At 43.1% G+C, this 6,000-nt stretch overlaps 1 long non-coding RNA gene across 1 annotated transcript in view; it reads right to left on the bottom strand.

Moving 5' to 3' along the window:
• Window positions 1-240: 240 nt before the first annotated feature.
• The window catches only part of LOC142818669 (uncharacterized), a 44,394-nt gene continuing 38,634 nt past the window's right edge, over window positions 241-6,000 (bottom strand). Inside the window, exon 3 of the long non-coding RNA XR_012896252.1 lies at window positions 241-491. This is a non-coding gene — a long non-coding RNA (uncharacterized LOC142818669). The remainder of the gene's footprint in view (window positions 492-6,000) is intronic.

The raw sequence follows: 6,000 nt of genomic DNA, 5'->3' as shown, positions 1-6,000 counted from the left end.
AAATATTCAGCCCTCCTTGCATCTTGCTAAATTCTAGGCTTAATACAAAGTCAAAACTGCTCTTCTTCCATTAGATAAGCAATGGGAGTTACGTACGTGGACTGAAGTAGAGGAGAATCCTTAGTTTTATGACCCAAGGACAGTTAGCTTTTTGTGTATGTGTGTGAAATATTTTACTCAGAACATCTAATTTGACAAATAGAGAAAAGGAGAGATGATAACAGATACATCGTCCAATTTATTAATGTCAGTGCATGAAGCCGTATAAGCAATACAAGAACACATTACACAAGATGACCATGAGAAGGGCAATTTATATACAAATGTCAGAAAGAACTAAGAGACAAACCTTTGACTTCACACAGCCATTCACCAGTGAGAATTAATTGCTTAGTTATGCCATTGCTCAAAAATAAAACCCAGTATGTGTCCTCCATGAGATGCCAACCTTCCTCAATGTGACTGAGTATTTTTGGCATGAACTCTTATTCCTATGGAAACAAAATGTAGCAGTATTATTAGTATTTTCCATATGATCATACAATTTCCACTCTGCTCAGGAATAGAAACCCATGTGATCCTAGAGCAAATCCAAGCATGTGGGCAGGGAAACATTTCCAGTTGTAGGATCTAAGGGTGGAGTAAATAGAGTAACAAATTAGAGGCTCATCTTTAGAAAATCCAGCATGATGATGATTAGCCAGAATGATACTGAGCTGGTGTAAATTGGCAGAGTTCATGAAGCTCCATCAATGTACACCATTTGAAAAGCCATCATGAAGACTTTAATGCTAAAATCCCACTGGGATTTCTTGGGCCTAATCTCACTCACACTGGCATATATGAATAGCAACAGCACTCAAGTCTGCGGAGTTAATCCAGTATAAATGTGGTATAAATGATCAGGGTCCTGCTTCAATTTTGTAATTCCATCTGTACTACCCCAGTTCAGCAGCAAAATCAGAGATTCTCCAAATGCACCAGAACTCATTAGAGTTAGTGCTAGGTTATAAGTGCCCTTGACAAATTTTGGGAATAGATTTTTATATAGGACATACCGTGAATGCCCTAAATGGGGCTCTAAAGAGTCAATGTACTCAGTAGGAGAGTCTCATCAGGAGCCTGATCCAAAGTCTTGGAGTCCAGTAAATGGAAGTCTTTGTTTCCCCCCTGACTTTTCTGGGCTTTAGATCAAACCCAAGAAGGACAGGGCTTTGGTGGGAGGCATAGTTCAATGTAATGGAAGAAACACACATTTGGGATGGTAAATCATTTTCGCTTATTCAAATAAAAGGAAAGAAAGACAAAAACAAAATTAAATAAACCCCAGAAATAGTAATTACTGCCCATGAATAAGGGTGAGACAGATACTCAATTCCCCAAAAGACTTGTCAGCAAATCTTAAAGAGATTCAAAATATTGATAAATGCAGGAAATTGCTATTACAGAAACTAAGAAGGCTTTTACACTGACATGTTTTGTCACTAAAACCTGCCTTTTGTAGACAAAACAGTGAGAGCATGTACACTACAATGCAACTTTTGTCAGGAAAAACACCCAGTTTTGGCAACAAAAACTTCCACCCCCGGGATAGACTTTTGTCTTTTCCCCTCCCTTTACTGTTCACAAAGGGTGTGTCTAGACTACATGCCTCCTTCGACGGAGGCATGTAGTCTAGACACACCCAAAGAGCCTGTGTGGACTCTGTTGTTTGTTTTGTAGAGAGAAGTGGCTTCTGCCAGCATCCCATAATGCCTGCTCTGATGGCTCTGCTCAGTGTTTTATGATCTCTGCTGCCCTGCAGGCATGTGCCTCTCCCCTTTCAAACTCCGGGAAGTATCTGACAGCTGAGTGAGCTGCTCCACTTGGGGAACAAAGAAAGCAAATAATTGGAATGCTTAGACAGCAACAGACAGATGCTGCAAGGGGAGGACTGGAGAGGGTGCTGTGCTGTTTTGACATTCCTTAGCACAGAGAGCCTTCAGGAGGTAGGAAGGAATCCCAAGAATCTCAGGGATCAGCTCTGCCTTTCCACAACACTGTCCTGTGGGATGCTCACCCATATTGCTTTGCTCTTATCTGTCATCAGGGAGCTAGCAATTTGGCCATGAAATGTCAACAATGGGAGGCAGAAAAACTGGTTTGACTGGTTTTCACTTTTGGCTATTTTTGACAGCGTTTTAGTCACCAAACCTCCCCAGTGCAGACATAGCTTTAGTCAGTGCTGGGCAACCTGTGGCCCACAGCCCAGGAGCGTTCTATGTGCAGCCTGTGGAACCCTTCTCACTGCACACATCTCTTACTGGAGGCCCTACATTTGCCTTCTCCTCCCCTGCCCACCCTCCTTTCCTCCCTGCCAGAACTTCCGGAGTGCTGTGAATCAGCCAATTCACATCCTGTCCTTGTTCCTCCATTTCCCTCCTAGAGCTTGAATGTGGTAAATCAGCTGATTCAGAGCATTCAAGTTCTGGGAGGGTTGGGGAGGAGATGGGATGGGGTGTGTTCAGGGAGGAGGCAAGGGGTGGCCGAGGGGGGGGGTTGAGTGGGGAGGGGCATAGCAGAGGGGAGGGTCAAGCATCTCCTGGCAAAATGAGAAGTGACACACATCATATATGAGATACAGGCTGATTGCTCAAAGCACTATGAGAGCCATGCGCTCCCTTTGCTCCTTTATGTTACTTTGTCTTGCAATTTAATCTGCCCCTAATATTGGATCACTTTGTGCCGAAAAGGTATGGTAAAGAAGGTGAATCAAATGCAATGCACTTAAGCTCATTCTTGGGGTCATGGTTAGTGCACATACCCAATTTCAATCTTGCAGCCTACTGAGAGGAAGGAGGACTGCTCATGTGGCCCACTCATTAGCCTTGGTTGCCCATCGCTAGTCTAAACACTGCTACCTAGGGAGAGGGACAATGGGGTACAAAGGGACTATTTCCATCTCTCATACAAGGGACACTGCTAATGCTGTTTCCTGTGTTCCCTGAATGCAATGAAGGAGATGGATGAATTAGCGTGGTTTGAAGACGTAGGTCTTCACTTTCACACACATACTAGATACTGTCCCACTTTCACACACATACTAGATACTGGAGGCCAGTATTAAGTAAGAGTGCACATGGCACTTCCAAAAGATGTGATATGCTGCTTTGGACACTTTCCTTCCATTATTCCTGCCTCTACCCTAGCACACTGCCAACCTCCATTGCCTTACATCTCTCCTAACCCTCAGAACTGTCCCTCTACCAGTAATGTCCAGCTAATGCCAGCTACTTTTGTACAGTATTAAAATACAAAGCAGTTAGATCATGAGAAGGGATTAGGTGACAAAAATGAAGCTGCTGGTCTAACACCTCTTTTCATCAGAAAGGATGTATGGGATTTTTTTTTTTGGTTGTTTTTTTTCTGAGGATTTCAGACAGGATGAGTCATTTTTCCTTTAAACCTCAGTCCCGCTAATACATGTATCTATATATCTGTCATTTTGGTTACAGCTGGGGTAATTCAGAGGTCAACGGATAACGCAACAGAGAGAGCTTTATGAAAACCACTTCTGGAGCCAGGAAATGAAAAAAAAAAAAAAAAAAAAAAACAGAAAATGTATCATATTGCATGCTTGTCTAATTAGGACATTATTGTGAAAAATACCCTGCATTGATATTTTTTTTCTTTTTTCCCCTTTCTAAGTAACCATGGAATAGAAATTGCAGGGTGAACATTTTTCCAAGCTGCCCTATCTATGTGCCAAATTGCTTAGAGCAGCTGAGGCCATATTTTGTCAGGTTATTAAATAAACTAAAAGCCAAAATAGTTAGTGATAAACAAGCATAGGATGTTATGGTTGTTTTCACGTAATCAGATTTGATTACATGCCAATACGTTTTCATTGGTTTGAAGGTATTTGTTCTGATGGTTTGGCAGGGTGACCAGTTTTGCTTAGGCCCAAATTAACAATCTGGCGCTTGTAACTGAATGAAAGGCAAGATAATGGTGTGATTAGAAGAGGTATCCACATCTGGTAGCTGCCTTGAAGATCAGTGAAGTATCTGCACTCAAGGTGGAAGCTTCTTCCTTTGTTAATAAGATCAGAATATTTACAAACAGCTCTTCTGAAAAGAAGCTCCTATATCAGAGAGGGGCAACTTAAGCTAGTGAATGCGCCAAATGAGTGGTTCTCCTTTATCTCAGGGTATGTCTACACTGCAATGTTTTTCCAGAAAGAGGCCTCCAGGAAAATGCACAGGTGCCCTGGTGGCCACTCTGTCCGTAGTAATCACAACTTAAATGTGAGATAGCATCCAAAGAATGTGGATGCTATCTTTTGAAAAAGCACATTGCTTTTTCATTGTGCTTTTGCTGTATAGACACTCTCTTTCGAAATAACTCCCCCACACAGATGTATTGGTTGGGGTGGGGGGTGGTAGAGCTAGGACAGTTACCTGTTTCATCCATCTTCATAGGGTGTCTGGAGGGGCATATATGGAGTAGACAGGGGTAGCACTGTGCACAGAAATTTGCCTAATTCATAGCTGGCACACGAGGTCCTGTGTAGCCCCAATGCAGTTGGCATAACTTAAGAGCAGCCTACGTGCTGTAAATAATTCACATCAAGAGAGAATAACCTTTGGTCAGCAATGAAGACAGTTCAGACCCGTGTTGCAGAACTTTTGCTCTCAATGCACTTTCAGATTTCTATTGTGATTCTTTGTTTATGCACCCTATTCTGGGTCCATCTCTAGTGTTCTCCTTTACCCTAATATTTCCTTAATTAGGTCTTCAGTAATGAGAGACTTGTCCCAAGATGATGTACAGGCAGGCCCAGCCAAAGAGTTTGCGGGGCCCAAGGCAGCACGCTGTGATTGGCTGAGCCACACGGCCGAATGGCTCCCACTCAGGGCAGTGAGTGAGTGGTTGGGTGGCGGGGCCAGGAGCTGGGCAGTGTGAGGCCCTGAATGCATGGGGCTGTGGAGCCCTGAATGTGCAGGGCCCAAGGCAACCGCCTCACTCGGCTTGCCCAAAGGCGGGGTCTGCTTACAGGTATACTTCTCATGTGGCTCATCTGTTTATTAAATGTGACCCAGTCCTCAGAGGTGCTTGGTACCTGAATCTCTCCTTGGAGTCAGTGGAAATTCTGGGTGCTCATCTCTCTCAGGATTTGGCCCTCTAGATTTGACCATCATCACTGCTCATTTGCAGCATATCTAAACAATAATGGAATAGGCATGGAGAAGACCTTGCTCATGTCTAAAGGGGGCAGGAAAAAATGAAGCAAGGGTAGAAAGTTCAGACAGATCCACAGAACAAATATATAGGAAGGATTTTCTTTTCTTTTCTTTTCTTTTCTTTTCTTTTCTTTTCTTTTCTTTTCTTTTCTTTTCTTTTCTTTTCTTTTCTTTTCTTTTCTTTGGTCGGGTGGGGTAGTCAGAATACAAATGAAAATTCTCGAGGAAGCTTTAAGTGGGACTTAAGTGGCAGCTACACAAGTCACGTGATGATTCCAGTTACTTACACTGGGAACCACAGCTTGACTGCTGGTATGCTGAAACCACTCCCCCTCATGGGGTGTGTCTAGACTACAGGGTTTTGATGACAAAAGTGGACTTTTGTCAACAAAACTATCCCTGCATCTACACTGCCACTGAGTTCTGTCAACATAACGTCGACAGAACTCAGCAGTTTTGTTGACGGCTGTAAACCTCATTCTACGAGGAATAACGCCTTTTGTCGACAGAGTTCTGTTGACAGAAGGCATTATTGCATCTACACTGTCCTTTGCGTCTACACTGTCATGTCGACAAAGCGGCTTGCTTTGTCAACAGAACCGGATGTAGTCTAGACGCTCTTTGTCGACAGAAGCTTTGTCGACAGTATCTGTCAACAAAACTTCTGTCGACAACAGCCTGTAGTTTAGATGTACCCATGGTGACCAATAATGTCTCCTGGTTTCCTTTTATTCTTCATCTGACTGTCTTCTTGTCATATATTAGACTGAGCAGAGAC

Source organism: Pelodiscus sinensis, chromosome 17 (assembly GCF_049634645.1).
Source record: "Pelodiscus sinensis isolate JC-2024 chromosome 17, ASM4963464v1, whole genome shotgun sequence".
NCBI classification, from domain to species: domain Eukaryota; kingdom Metazoa; phylum Chordata; order Testudines; family Trionychidae; genus Pelodiscus; species Pelodiscus sinensis.
The sequence above is the reverse complement of the archived record's forward strand: the minus strand, read 5'-3'. Positions and strand labels throughout refer to the sequence as shown.